This window comes from Leucopleurus acutus (assembly GCF_964270905.1).
Source record: "Leucopleurus acutus genome assembly, chromosome: 2".
NCBI lineage: Eukaryota > Metazoa > Chordata > Mammalia > Artiodactyla > Delphinidae > Leucopleurus > Leucopleurus acutus.
The window spans coordinates 180228907-180244797 of record NC_139143.1 but is presented as its reverse complement, the minus strand read 5'-3'; the positions used below and the strand labels follow the sequence as shown (position 1 = coordinate 180244797).

The 15891-nt window shown below is 40.9% G+C and overlaps 1 long non-coding RNA gene across 1 annotated transcript; it reads right to left on the bottom strand.

Moving 5' to 3' along the window:
* Window positions 1-6893: 6893 nt before the first annotated feature.
* LOC309958724 lies at window positions 6894-7374 on the bottom strand. The gene is made up of 2 exons (XR_014326049.1): window positions 7123-7374; window positions 6894-7063 (listed from the first exon to the last, which is right to left on the bottom strand). It is a non-coding gene; the product is annotated as an uncharacterized lncRNA (long non-coding RNA).
* Window positions 7375-15891: the final 8517 nt, after the last annotated feature.

The window sequence follows — 15891 nt, the reverse complement described above, 5'->3', positions numbered from 1 at the left end:
TGAGTGTTCTCCAGAAGCAGTGGAGTCCCGATACCCCTAAACCGGATGAACACCGGGATGATGGTGCCCACCTCCCGGCACTAACCTTACCCCTAACCTCCTAAGGTTGTTTAAGATTCACTGAGAACGTAGATAAAAGTGCCAAGTGGAGAGCTTCTTGCAAAATGTTTCAAACCACAGAGCAATTCACAGGGGCCCCAGATGGAGCTGTGATGGACAAACCCTCAAATACCCCGTGTGTCCAAAAACTTTGCAGACCCTAGTGGGGAGTGATGGCCCCAGAAGCAAGAGAAGACCCCAGGTAGACAATTAACAGGGGCAGACTGCAGTAAGGGGCTCCACAGGCTAACAAGAGCTAACGTGTTAAGGTTCTGCACCCTGTTTCCTTTAAATGATATTGTTAGTCCTTTGAGCATCCGTGAAAGGGAGTTTTTCTCATCTGAAAGCTAAGGCTTAGAGAATTGATTAACCTAAGGCCGCATGGTTAATCACGGTGGTGGTTTTGAGCTTGAGCTCTGGAAACCCACAGGCGTGGATTTGAATCCTGATTGCCCTGTAGCCTGGGTGTCTTGGAGTCGATTCCTTCACTTCTCTAAGCTTTAATTGTTCCATCCATAAACCAGAGGTAGTACTATAGTCCTGTGCCCTTGTCACTGGGTTGTGCTGGTTAAATGAGATAATATACGGAAAGCACCTGGCCTAGTGCCTGGCACGTAGTGAGCCCTCAGTAAGGGTTCTGTCTGTGGAGGCATGAGCTCCCATGTGGAAGCTGTCTGGTGTTAGAAGCCTTCAGGAGTGAAGATTTGGATCTTAAAGACTGGAGAGGTGTGGTGGAAGGGAATTTCAGGCAGAGAAGAGATGCAGGAAGGGCCCATTTCTCCAACAGCACCTATGGCAGCCCGGCTGTAGCTTCAGGTGCATGGAGGGGAGAGGAAAAGGTGAGGCCAGCCAGGGGCCGGAGCTGGGTTCCTTTTCAGGTCACAATGAGTTCAGACTTCATCTTGCTGGCCATGGGAGCTGTTAAAGCATTTTGAGCAGGGAAGCAACCAGAAGTCTGCAGAAGAAACTATTGTTTGAGGGACATGGGAGTGGAGTCCATATGGAACCATCGTGCTGCCAGCAAACCAGTGTATTCTAAGAAATTGATTCATTCAACACAAATTGATTTAACAAAAATATGCCAGTTATGTGATGGGAATATGGAAGGAAAAGACAAAAACTTGTCCGCCTTGGAGTCTAGATTCTGGTGGTGCTGAGAGGGAGATAGATAACGAGCCAGAAAACACACAGCGTGATCATGTGTTGGGGTAAGGGCTATGAAAATAATAAACGTAGCTCATGTGATATTGCCTGGGAGCAGAGTAGGTGGTCCAGTGAAGGCTTCTCTGATAGGGTGACCCTTGAGCTGAGACTGGAATGATGGTTTCCAGAAGAGCCGGGACAGGTATTTCAGACAGGAGGGAAAGCGCATGCAAGGCCTCAGGGGAGAGAGGAGCAGGCTCCGGTCTAGGGACAGAAGGAACAGGAAAAGGTCAGTGGGGCTGGAGACCTGTGATCTGGGAGAGAAGGTAAGAGACGCGGTGGAGACGTAGGCAAAGGTTTAATAGTACAGAGTCTAGATTTAACTGTGGTTCTAATTTATTCAACTTTTTCCTCCACTGGATTATTCCCGTCAGCACAAACCCTTAGCCTATTATTTCTTATCTTAAAAAAACCCCAAACCTCCTGGGGTCCCATATCTCTCCACATCTATTGTTACATTTCTTTGCTGCCTTTTACAGTATTTAGAACTCATCAAAATGAGTTACTATACTATACTCACTATTGCCAATTTCTCTCCACCCATCCTTTCTTTTTCTAAAACCTTTTAAGAACTGTTCATACTTAGAGGTGTAAGAATAGTTCAGTGCACCTCAAAATGCACCCTTCACCCATATTCAGTAGTTATTCTCTTTTGACCACATTTGCTTTGAGACTTTTTCTATATATACATGCTTTTCCCTCCCTACCTACTTGAAAGTAGATTGCATGACATTCTACCTGTGAGTACCTCTTCATGTATCTCCTTAAAATCAAGAGTATTCTCTTTCAAAACCACAATATAGTGGTCAAATGCAGGAACTTTAACATTGAAAATATAACCCGTATTCAAATTTCACCCATAGTTCCCCAAGTGTTCTTTTTAAAAATTTACGTGCAGTAAGAGTCACTCTTTTTGGTGTGTAGTTCTAAATTTTGACAGACGCATACAGGCATGTAACCGCTACTGCAATCAAGATATAATACGGTCCCATTCCCCCCCGCCGCTGCCCCGTCCCCTGTGTAGTCAGCCCTTCCCCCACCCACACAGCCCTTGGCAACAGCTGATCTGTTCTCTGTCCTTAGAGTTTTGTCTTTTCCACAATGCTATATAAATGGAAACTTGCACTAAGTAGGTCTGGCTTCCTTCACTTAGATACTGATTTTGGAAGTCAACCACTTTGTTGTTTGTTTCAGTAGTCAGTTTCTATGTATTGCTGAGTGGTATACCATGGAATGAAGGTACCACAGTTTGTTTATCCATTCACCAGTTGAAGAACGTATAGGTTGTTTCCAGTTTTTGTGATTTACATTGGTATAAGGTGATTTTTACGTTGGTGTAAAGGCTTTTGTGTGAACCCAAGTTTTTATTTCTCTTCAGAATAGAATTGCTGGGTTGAATGGTACAAGTATATGTGTAACTTTATAAGAAACGTCCAAGCTATTTTCCTGATGGTACCTTTTTATATTCCCACCATCAGTGTATGAGAGTTCCAATTTCTATATCCTTGTCAGCAGTTGGTATTGTACTTAAAATTTTTTTTTAGCTGTTCTAGTATATATGTAGTAGCATCTCACTGTGGTTTTAATTAGCATTTCCATAATGATATTTAGAATCTTTTTGTGTGCTCACCATCTATAAAGCTTCTTTGATAACATGTTCAAATCTTTTGCCCAGTTTTAAAGTATTCATTTTTTTCTACCTACCTACCTACCTACCTACATAATGTTTTTTTTTTAATTGAAGCATAATTGACATATAACATTATATTAATTTCAGGTGTAAAACATAATGATTCAATATTTGTATACATTGCAAAATGATCACCACAATAAGTCTGGTTACTGTCTGTCACCATACAAAGTTACAAAAAAGTTTTTTGTGATGAGAACTTTTAAGATTTACTCTCAGCAACTTCCAAATATGCAATACAGTGTTATTGACTATAATCACCCTGCTGTACGTTACATCCTTATGACTTATTTATTTTATAACTGGAAGTTTGTACCTCTTGACCCCCTTCACCCATTTTGCCCTCCCCTCTGGCAACCACCAGTCTGTTCTCAGTATCTATGAATTTTGTTTGTTCGTTTTGTTTTTTTTTAATATTCCACATATAAATGAAATCATACAGTATTTGTTTTTCTTTGTCTGACTTATTTCACTTAGCATAATACCCTCAAGGTCCATCCATGTTATCACAAATGGCAAACTTTCATTCTTTTTTATGGCTGGGTACTATTCCAGTCTGTATACACACACACACACACACACACACACACACACACACACACACACACACACCTTTTGCTATTCATCCATTGATGGGCACTTAGATTGTTAGCATATCTTGGCTATTGTAAATAATTTTGCAACGAACATATGAGTGCATATCTTTTTGAATTAGTGTTTTTGCTTTTTTCAGGTAAATACCCAGAAGTGGAATTGATGGATCATATGGTATTTCTATTTTTAATTTTTTAAGACACCTCCATACGGTTTTCCATAGTGGCTGCATCAGTATACATTCCCAACAACAGTACACGAGGGTTCCCTTTTCTCCAAGTCCTCCTCAACACTTTGTGTTTTCAATAATAGTGATTCTGACAGGTGTGAGGTGACCTCTCATTGTGGTTTTGACTTGCATTTCCCTGATGATTAGTGATGTTGAGCATCTTTTCATGTGCCTGTTGGCCTTCCTTGGAAAATGTCTATTCAGATATTCCACCCAGTTACAAATCAGATTGTGTATTTTTTTGTTATTGAGTTGTTTCAGTACTTTATATATTTGGGATATTAGTCCCTTATTGGATATATGATTTGTAAATGTCTTCTTCCATTCAGCAGGTTGCCTTTTCATTTTGTTGATGGTTTCCTTCACTGTGCAGAAGCTTCTTAGTTTGATGGAGTCCATTTGTTTATTTTTGCTTTTGTTGTTCTTTTTTTTGGAGTCAGATCCCCAAAATTAAAACCAGTGTCAAGAAATTTACTGCCTATGCTTTCTTCTGGGAGTTTTGTGATCTTACATTCAGGTCTTTAATCCATTTTGAGTTAATTTTTGTGCATAGTGTAACACAGTAGTCTAATTTCATTCTTTTACATGTGGCTGTCCAGTTTTCCCAGCACCATTTATTGAAGAGACTATCTTTTCTGCATTGTATATTCTTGCCTCCTTTGTCATAAGTTAATTGATCATATATGCATGGGTTTATTTCTGGACTTTCTATTCTGTTCTGTTGATCTACATGTATGTTTTAATACCCATACCATAATGTTTTGATTACTGTAGCTTTGTAATATAGTTTGAAATCAGGGCACATGATGCCTCCATCTTTGTTATTCTTTCTCAAGATTGCTTTGGCTATTCAAGGTCTTTTATGGTTCCATATAAATTTTAGGATTGTTTGTTCTATTTCTGTGAAAAATGCCATTGGAATTTTGACAGGGATTGAATTAAATCTCTAGATTGCTTTAGATAATATGGACAGCTTAACAATATTAATTCTTCCAATCCATGAGCATGAAATATCTTTCCATTTATCTGTGTCTTCTTCAATTTCTTTCACCAATGTCTGGCAGTTTTCAGTGTACAGGTTTTTACCTCCCTCATTAAATTTATTCCTAGGTATTTTATTCTTTTTGATGCTGTTGTAAATGGGATAGTTTTCTTAATTTCTCTTTCTTGTTATATTGACTCCTTTATCACTAGGTAGTTCCCATCTTTGTCTTTTATTACAGTCTTCGTTTTAAGGTCTGTTTTGTACAATATAAGTATAGCTACCCCAGCTTTGTTTTGGTTTCCCTTTGTATGAAACTCCTTTTTCCATTCCTTCACTTTCAGTCTGTGTGTGTCCTTACATCTGAAGTGAGTCTCTTGTAGGCAACATTTAGATGGGTCTGGTTTTGTTTGTTTGTTTTATCCATTCAGCCACTCTTTGTCCTTTGATTGGAGAATTTTGTCCATTTGTATTTAATTATTGATACGTTTGTACTTATTACCATTTTTTTCATTGTTTTCTGACTCTTTTGTAGTTCTTCTCTATTCCTTTCTGCTTTCTTCCCTTGTGGTTTTCTGACTTTCTTTAGTGTTATGCTTAGATTCCTTTCTCATCATCTTTGGTGTATCTATTATAGGTTTTTGCTTTGTGGTTAATGTAGGCTCACATATAACAGCCTATATATGTAACAGTCTATTTTAAGTTGATAGCAAGTTATGTTTGAATGCATTCTAAAACTCTACATTTTTAGTCCCCCCCCCGTTTTATGTTTTTGATGTCATGTTTTACATCTTTTTTTTTTTTTTTTTTTTTTTGCGGTACGCGGGCCTCTCACTGCCGCGTCCTCTCCTGTTGCGGAGCACAGGCTCCGGATGCACAGGCCCAGTGGCCATAGCTCACGGGCCCAGCCGCTCTGCGGCACGTGGAATCCTCCCGGACAGGGGCACAAACCCGTGTCCGCCGCATCGGCAGGCGGACCCTCAACCACTGCGCCACCAGGGAAGCCCCATATTTTACATCTTTTTATTTTGTATATCCCTTAACTAATTGTAGCTAAATTTGTTTTTACTTCTTTTGCCTTTTAACCTTTATACTAGCTTTATAAGTGATTAATCCACTACCTTTACTATATATATGCCTTTACCAGTGAGTTTTTTTCACTTTCATATGTTTTCTTGTTACTCTTTAGTGCCCTTTCTTTTTTGATTAAAGAAGTTCCTTTAGAGAGGACCGGGGTTGGCGGCGTGAACACAGCCTGAAGGGGGTTAGTGCACCACGGCTAGCCAGGAGGGAGTCCAGGGAAAAGTCTGGACCTGCCCAAGAGGCAAGAGACTTTTTCTTCCCGTTTGGTTTCCTGGTGCGCGAGGAGAGGGGATTAAGAGCGCTGCTTAAAGGAGCTCCAGAGATGGGCGCAAGCCGCGGCTAAAAACGTGGACCCCAGAGACGGGCATGAGACGCTAAGGCTGCTGCTGCTGCCACCAAGAAGCCTGTGTGCAAGCACAGGTCACTATCCACACCCCGCTTCCGGGGAGCCTGTGCAGCCCGCCACTGCCAGGATCCTGGGATCCAGGGACAACTCCCCCGGGAGAACGCACGGCGTGCCTCAGGTTGGTGCAACGTCACGCCGGCCTCTGCCGCTGCAGGCTCACCCCGCACTCCGTGCCCCTCCCTCCCCCCGGCCTGAGTGAGCCAGAGCCCCCGAATCAGCGGTTCCTTTAACGCCGTCGTCCTGTCTGAGCGAAGAACAGACGCCTTCCGGCGACCTACATGCAGAGGCGGGGCCAAATCCAAAGCTGAGCCCCTGGGAGCTGTGAGAACAAAGAAGAGAAAGGGAAATCTCTCCCAGCAGCCTCAGAAGCAGCGGATTAAAGCTCCACAATCAACTTGATGTACCCTGCATCTGTGGAATACAAAAATAGACAACGAATCATCCCAAATTGAGGAGGTGGGCTTTGAGAGCAAGGTTTATGATTTTTTCCCCTTTTCCTCTTTTCGTGAGTGTGTATATGTATGCTTCTGTGTGAGATTTTGTCTGTATAGCTTTGCTTCCACCATTTGTCCTAGGGTTCTATCTGTCCGTTTTGTTTTTTTTCTAATTTTTTTTTCTTAATAATTATTTTTTTATTTTAATACCATTATTATATTTTATCTTACTTTATTTTATTTTACTTTATCTTCTTTCTTTCTTTTTTCCTTCCTTCCCTCCCTCCTTCCTTCCTTCCTTCCTCCCTCCCTCCCTCCTTTCTTTCTTTCTTTCTTTTTCTTTCTTTCTTTCTTTCTTTCTTTTCTTTCTTTCTTTCTTTTTTTCTTTCTTTCTACTTCTACTAATTCTTTCTTTATACTTTTTCTCCCTTTTATTCTGAGCCATGTGGATGAAAGGCTCTTGGTGCTGCAGCCAGGAGTCAATGCTGTGCCTCTGAGGTGGGAGAGCCAACTTCAGGAAACTGGTCCACAAGAGACTTCCCAGCTTCACATAATATCAAACGGCGAAAATCTCCCAGAGATCTCGATGTCAACACCAGCAAGCTACAGTGCTGGACATCCTATGCCAAACAACTAGCAAGACAGGAACACAACCCTGCCCATTAGCAGAGAGACTGCCTAAAATCATAATAAGTCCACAGACACCCCAAAACACACCACCAGACGTGGACCTGCCCACCAGAAAGACAAGATCCAGCCTCATCCACCAGAACACAGGCACTAGTCCCCTCCACCAGGAAGCCTACACAACCCACTGAACCAAACTTAGCCACTGGGGACAGACACCAAAAACAATGGGAACTAAGAACCTGCAGCCTGCAAAAAGGAGACCCCAAACACAGTAAGATAAGCAAAATGAAAAGACAGAAAAACACACAGCAGATGAAGGAGCAAGATAAAAACCCACCAGACCTAACAAATGAAGAGGAAATAGGCAGTCTACCTGAAAAAGAATTCAGAATAATGATAGTAAGGTTGATCCGAAATCTTGGAGATAGAATGGACAATAGAATGGACAAATTGCGAGAATCAGTTAACAAGGACCTAGAAGAACTAAAGATGAAACAAGCAACGATGAACAACACAATAAATGAAATTAAAAGTACTCTAGATGGGATCAATAGCAGAATAACTGAGGCAGAAGAACGGATAAGTGACCTGGAAGATAAAATAGTGGAAATAACTACTGCAGAGCAGAATAAAGAAAAAAGAATGAAAAGAACTGAGGACAGTCTCAGAGACCTCTGGGACAACATTAAACGCACCAACATTCGAATTATAGGGGTTCCAGAAGAAGAAGAGAAAAAGAAAGGGACTGAGAAAATATTTGAAGAGATTATAGTTGAAAACTTCCCTAATATGGGAAAGGAAATAGTTAATCAAGTCCAGGAAGCACAGAGAGTCCCATACAGGATAAATCCAAGGAGAAATACGCCAAGACACATATTAATCAAACTGTCAAAAATTAAATACAAAGAAAACATATTAAAAGCAGCAAGGGAAAAACAACAAATAACACACAAGGGAATCCCCATAAGGTTAACAGCTGATCTTTCAGCAGAAACTCTGCAAGCCAGAAGGGAGTGGCAGGACATATTGAAAGTGTTGAAGGAGAAAAACCTGCAACCAAGATTACTCTACCCAGCAAGGATCTCATTCAGATTTGATGGAGAAATTAAAACCTTTACAGACAAGCAAAAGCTGAGAGAGTTCAGCACCACCAAACCAGCTTTACAACAACTGCTAAAGGAACTTCTCTAGGCAAGAAACATAAAAGAAGGAAAAGACCTACAATAACGAACCCAAAACAATTAAGAAAATGGGAATAGGAACATACATATCGATAATTACCTTAAATGTAAATGGACTAAATGCTTCCACCAAAAGACACAGATTGGCTGAATGGATACAAAAACAAGACCCATATATTTGCTGTCTAAAAGAGACCCACTTTAGACCTAGAGACACATACAGACTGAAAGTAAGGGGATGGAAAAAGATATTTCATGCAAATGGAAACCAAAAGAAAGCTGGAGTAGCAATTCTCATATCAGACAAAATAGACTTTAAAATAAAGAATATTAGAAGAGACAAAGGAGGACACTACATAATGATCAAGGGACCGATCCAAGAAGAAGATATAACAATTGTAAATATTTATCCACCCAACATAGGAGCACCTCAGTACATAAGGCAAATACTAACAGCCATAAAAGGGGGAATCGACAGTAACACATTCATAGTAGGGGACTTTAACACCCCACTTTCACCAATGGACAGATCATCCAAAATGAAAATAAATAAGGAAACACAAGCTTTAAATGATACATTAAACAAGATGGACTTAATTGACATTTATAGGACATTCCATCCAAAAACAACAGAATACACATTTTTCTCAAGTGCTCATGGAACATTCTCCAGGATAGATCATATCTTGGGTCACAAATCAAGCCTTGGTAAATTTAAGAAAATTGAAATCGTATCAAGTATCTTTTCCGACCACAACGCTATGAGACTAGATATCAATTACAGGAAAAGATCTGTAAAAATACAAACACATGGAGGCTAAACAATACACTACTTAATAATGAAGTGATCACTGAAGAAATCAAGAGAAAATAAAAAGATACCTAGAAACAAATGACAATGGAGACAAGACGACCCAAAATCTATGGGATGCAGCAAAAGCAGTTCTAAGAGGGAAGTTTATAGCAATACAATCCTACCTTAAGAAACAGGAAACATCTCGAATAAACAACCTAACCTTGCACCTAAAGCAATTAGAGGAAGAAGAACAAAAAAAACCCAAAGTTAGCAGAAGGAAAGAAATCACAAAAATCAGATCAGAAATAAATGAAAAAGAAATGAAGGAAATGATAGCAAAGATCAATAAAACTAAAAGCTGGTTCTTTGAGAAGATAAACAAAACTGATAAACCATTAGCCAGACTCATCAAGAAAAAAAGGGAGAAGACTCAAATCAATAGAATTAGAAATGAAAAAGAAGTAACAACTGACACTGCAGAAATACAAAAGATCATGAGAGATTACTACAAGCAACTCTATGCCAATAAAATGGACAACTTGGAAGAAATGGACAAATTCTTAGAAAAGCACAACTTTCAGAGACTGCACCAGAAAGAAATAGAAAATATAAACAGACCAATCACAAGCACTGAAATTGAGACTGTGATTAAAAATCTTCCAACAAACAAAAGCCCAGGGCCAGATGCGAATTCTATCAAACATTTAGAGAAGAGGTAGTACCCATCCTTCTCAAACTCTTCCAAAATATAGCAGAGGGAGGAACGCTCCCAAACTCATTCTACGAGGCCACCATCACCCTGATACCAAAACCAGACAAGGATGTCACAAAGAAAGAAAACTACGGGCCAATATCACTGATGAACATAGATGCAAAAATCCTCAACAAAATACTAGCAAACAGAATCCAACAGCACATTAAAAGGATCATACACCATGATCAAGTGGGGTTTATTCCAGGAATGCAAGGATTCTTCAATATACACAAATCAATCAATGTGATAAATATATTAACAAATTGAAGGAGAAAAACCATATGATCATCTCAATAGATGCAGAGAAAGCTTTCGACAAAATTCAACACCCATTTATGATAAAAAAAACCCTGCAGAAAGTAGGCATAGAGGGAACTTTCCTCAACATAATAAAGGCCATATATGACAAACCCACAGCCAACATCGTCCTCAATGGTGAAAAACTGAAAGCATTTCCACTAAGATCAGGAACAAGACAAGGTTGCCCACTCTCACCACTCTTATTCAACATAGTTTTGGAAGTTTTAGCCACAGCAATCAGAGAGGAAAAGGAAATAAAAGGAATCCAAATTAGAAAAGAAGAAGTAAAGCTCTCACTGTTTGCAGATGACATGATACTATACATAGAGAATCCTAAAGATGCTACCAGAAAACTACTAGAGCTAATCAATGAATTTGGTAAAGTAGCAGGATACAAAATTAATGCACAGAAATCTCTGGCATTCGTATACACTAATGATGAAAAATCTGAAAGTGAAATCAAGAAAACACTCCCATTTACCATTGCAACAAAAAGAATAAAATATCTAGGAATAAACCTACCTAAGGAGACAAAAGACCTGTATGCAGAAAATTATAAGACACTGATGAAAGAAATTAAAGATGATACAAATAGATGGAGAGATATACCATGTTCCTGGATTGGAAGAATCAACATTGTGAAAATGACTCTACTACCCAAAGCAATCTACAGATTCAGTGCAATCCTTATCAAACTACCACTGGCATTTTTCACAGAACTAGAACGAAAAATTTCACAATTTGTATGGAAACACAAAAGACCCCGAATAGCCAAAGCAGTCTTGACAACGAAAAATGGAGCTGGAGGAATCAGGCTCCCTGACTTCAGACTATACTACAAAGCTACAGTAATCAAGTATGGTACTTGGCACAAAAACAGAAAGATAGATCAATGGAACAGGATAGAAAGCCCAGAGATAAACCCATGCACATATGGTCACCTTATGTTTGATAAAGGAGGCAGGAATGTACAGTGGAGAAAAGACAGCCTCTTCAATAAGTGGTGCTGGGAAAACTGGACAGATACATGTAAAAGTATGAGATTAGAACACTCCCTAACACCATACACAAAACTAAGCTCAAAATGGATTAAAGACCTAAATGTAAGGCCAGAAACTATCAAACTCTTAGAGGAAAACATAGGCAGAACACTCTATGACATACATCACAGCAGGATCCTTTTTGACCCACCTCCTAGAGAAATGGAAATAAAAACAAAAATAAACAAATGGGACCTAATGAAACTGCAAAGCTTTTGCACAGCAAAGGAAACCATAAACAAGACCAAAAGACAACCCTCAGAATGGGAGAAAATATTTGCAAGTGAAGCAACTGACAAAGGATTAATCTCCAAAATTTATAAGCAGCTCATGCAGCTCAATAACAAAAAAACAAACAACCCAATCCAAAAATGGGCAGAAGACCTAAATAGACATTTCTCCAAAGAAGATATACAGACTGCCAACAAACACATGAAAGAATGCTCAACATCATTAATCATTAGAGAAATGCAAATCAAAACTACAATGAGCTAGCATCTCACACCAGTCAGAATGGCAATTATCACAAAATCTAGAAACAGTAAATGCTGGAGAGGGTGTGGAGAAAAGGGAACCCTCTTGCACTGTTGGTGGGAATGTAAATTGATACAGCCACTGTGGAGAACAGTATGGAGGTTCCTTAAAAATCTACAAATAGAACTACCATATGACCCAGCAATCCCACTACTGGGCATATACCCTGAGAAAACCATAATTCAAAAAGAGCCATGTACCAAAATGTTCACTGCAGCACTATTTACAATAGCCCGGAGATGGAAACAACCTAAGTGTCCATCATCGGTGAATGGATAAAGAAGATGTGGCACATATATACAATGGAATATTACTCAGCCATAAAAAGAAACGAAATTGAGCTATTTGTAATGAGGTGGATAGACCTAGAGTCTGTCATACAGAGTGAAGTAAGTCAGAAAGAGAGAGACAAATACCGTATGCTAACACATACATATAGAATTTAAGGAAAAAAATGTCATGAAGAACCTTGGGGTAAGACGGGAATAAAGACACAGACCTACTAGAGAATGGACTTGAGGATATGGGGAGGGGGAAGGGTAAGCTGTGACAAAGCGAGCGAGAGGCATGGACATATATACACTACCAAGCGTAAGGTAGATAGCTAGTGGGAAGCAGCCGCATAGCACAGGGAGATCAGCTCGGTGCTTTGTGACCTCCTGGATGGGTGGGATAGGGTGGGTGGGAGTGAGGGAGATGCAAGAGGGAAGAGATGTGGGAACATATGTATATGTATAGCTGGTTCACTTTGTTATAAAGCAGAAACTAACACACCATTGTAAAGCAATTATACTCCAATAAAGATTAAATAAATAAGAGAAAAAAAAAGTTCCTTTAACATTTCTTGTAAAGCTGGTTTAGTGGTGATGAACTCATTTAGCTTTTGCTTGTCTGTAAAACTCTTTTATCACCTTCAATTCTGAATGATAACCTTGCTGAGTACAGTATTCTTGGTTGGAAGTATTTTTCTTTCAGCACTTTGAATATATCATGCCACTCCATTCTGGCCTGCAAAGTTTCTGCTTAGAAATCTGCTGATACTTTTATGGGGGTTCTCTTATACATTAACAAATTGCTTTTCTCTTGCTGCTTTTAAGATTCTCTCTTTGTCTTTAACTTTTGACAATTTTCATTGTAACGTGCCTTGGTGTGGGTCTTTTTGGGTTCATCTTGTTTGGAACTCTCTGAGATTCCTGGATCTGGATGTCTGTTTTCAGCCCCTTTTTTCGATCTCTTCTTTTTCTGGAACCCCTGTAATGCAAATGTTATTCTGCTTGATGTGGTCCCATAGGTCACTTAAGCTGTCTTCACTTTTAAAAATTCTTCTCTCTTTTTGCTGCTCTGTTTGGGTGAGTCCCACTGCCCTGTCTTCTGATACTCATCCTTTCTTCTGTTCATCTGGTCTGCTACTAAACCGTGCTGGTATATCTACAGATCAGTTATGTGTTCTTCAGCTCTGTGACTTCTGTTTGATACTTCCTTATAGTTTCTATCTCTTTGTTGAAGTTCTCACTGTATTTATCTATTCACATCTCAAGTTCTGTAAGCATCTTTATAACCATTACTTTGAACTCTAGTAGGTAAACTACTTCTGTTTCATTAACGGGTTTCTTCCTCACCGCAGCCACCCCCCACCCCCGGGGTTTATCTTGTTCTTTTGTTTGGAACATATTCTTCTGTTTTCTCATTTTGCTTGACTCTGTGTTCATCTCTATATTAGGCGAAACAGCTCTCTCTCCCGGTCTGAAGGAATGGCCTTGTGTAGGAGATGAACCTTATTGTTCAACCTTGCCCTAGTTGTTGGTTGTCTCTTGAACTTTTGTGATTGTGTAAGCAGCCTGTTTTTTCCTTCATAGGTCCCAGTTGTTGAGGGTATACCAAGACTTGTGTGTCGCAGAGGGAGGGATCTAGGTCAGCACTTAGTTCCAGGTTGATTGGAAGCTAGACCCTCAGGCAGCAGCTTTTAAAGCATGCAGATATATGCAGTCCTGTGGGGCCCCAGTCATACGCCCTGCAGGCCTCCTGACCAGCAATCTGGATGTGACTCCTTGGTGACATTGCAAAAATCAGGGCTGCAGAAAAGCGTATGAGCTCCTTTCTGGGAGGTACCAGTGAGCCATAGTGAAGTCAAGGGAGAGCACAAAGATGGTGTCCCCCAGCCTGCTTCTCTAAAGGCACATCCAAAGCCTCTAGACGGGTGGTGAACCTGAAGCCTGCCCCTCAGGCTTAAGCTCCAGGCCTTTTTCACAGGAAGTCTGGGGGTCTGTTTCAGTCTGATGTCTGTGCAGTGCCCTGTAGGTGGTAGCTTACCAAGAAATGTCTCTCTGATTGTTTCAGACTCATGGGGCCCAGAAAGGCGAGCCCCCCCGGACACCAGAGACAGGTGCTCGGGGGGAGTACCCTCTGGGGGCTAAGTGTGTTGGCCAGCTTTGGCAGGGCCAAGGGAGAGTGTGAGGCTGGGGCACACCTGCTGGCTTTAGCAGGGCAGTGGGAGAGCATGGAGGCGGAGCATACCCACTGGTTCTAGCAAGATAGAGGGAGAGTGCAAATATAATGCTTGCCAGTGTCTCCATCCCTGGAGAGAGTCCCCAAAGGGCCTTTCCCCTGCAGCAGATGCTTTAAAGTTAACCAATCAATTTTCTTCACATATGGTCCAGGCACTTTTCAAACTGCTGCTTTTGCACTGGGTCCTGGGGCACGTGAGTCTGCACACAAGCCTTTTAAGAGTGGAGTCTCTATTCCCTGCCATCAGTCCTGTGAGTCTTTTTTTTTTCCTAATTAATTAATTAATTAATTTTTGGCTGCATTGGGTCCTCGCTGCTGCGCGTGGGCTTTCTCTAGTTGCAACACATGGGGGCTAGTCTTCGTTGCGGTGTGCAGGCTTCTCACTGCAGTGGCTTCTCTTGTTGTGGAGCATGGGCTCTAGGCACATGGGCTTCAGTAGTTGTGACATGCAGGCTCAGTAGTTGTGGCTCACAGGCTCTAGAGCGCAGGCTCAGTAGTTGTGGCACACGGGCTTTGTTGCTCCACAGCATGTGGGATCTTCCCGGCCCAGGGCTCGAACCCAGGTCCCCTGCACTGGTAGGTGGATTCTTAACCACAGCGCCACCAGGGAAGCCCTCCTGTGAGTCTTTTGATGTAAATTCTGTTGGTATTCAAAGCCAGATATATGTTGGGGGCTTCTGTCTCCAGTGCAGGTCCCAAGGGTTGGGGTGCCTGATATGAGACACAATCTCCTCTGTTCCCAGAGAGAAGCTCCATATTTGTGAGGTCCCCCGAGTTGTGGGTCGCTGTGCTGGGGTGGGTTTTTTTATTTTTATTTTTAGAATACTCAGAATATTTCCTGCTTTAATGTATGATAATTGTATTGTTTTTTTTCTTTAAAAATTTTTTTAAACATCTTTATTGGAGTATAATTGCTTTACAGTGGTGGGTTAGTGTCTGCTGTATCACAAAGTGAATCAGCTATACATATACATATATCCCCATATCTCCTCCCACTTGCCTCTCCCTCCCACCCTCCCTATCCCACCCCTCTAGGTGGACACAAAGCACCAAGCTTATCTCCCTGTGCTATGCGGCTGCTTCCCACTAGCTATCTACCTTACATTTGGTAGTGTATATATGTCCATGCCACTCTCTCACTTTGTCCCAGCTTACCCTTCGGGGGTGGGGTTTTTGATGAGACAGTGTCTCTGCCTCTCCTACCCATCTCAGTGTGGCCCTTTTATTCTTTGTTCTGGAGGAGCAGTTGAGCTGGTTTTCAGAGGGAATTGTTCCATATGTAGCTGTAGACTTGGTGTGTCCAGTGGGGGAAGGTGAGTTCAGGATCTTCCTTACACCACCATCTTGAACCACCTTCATTTGTTTTCTTATTATTGATCTTTGCTAGTTCTTTATATATTCTGGATACAAGTCCTATATCAGAAATGTGAT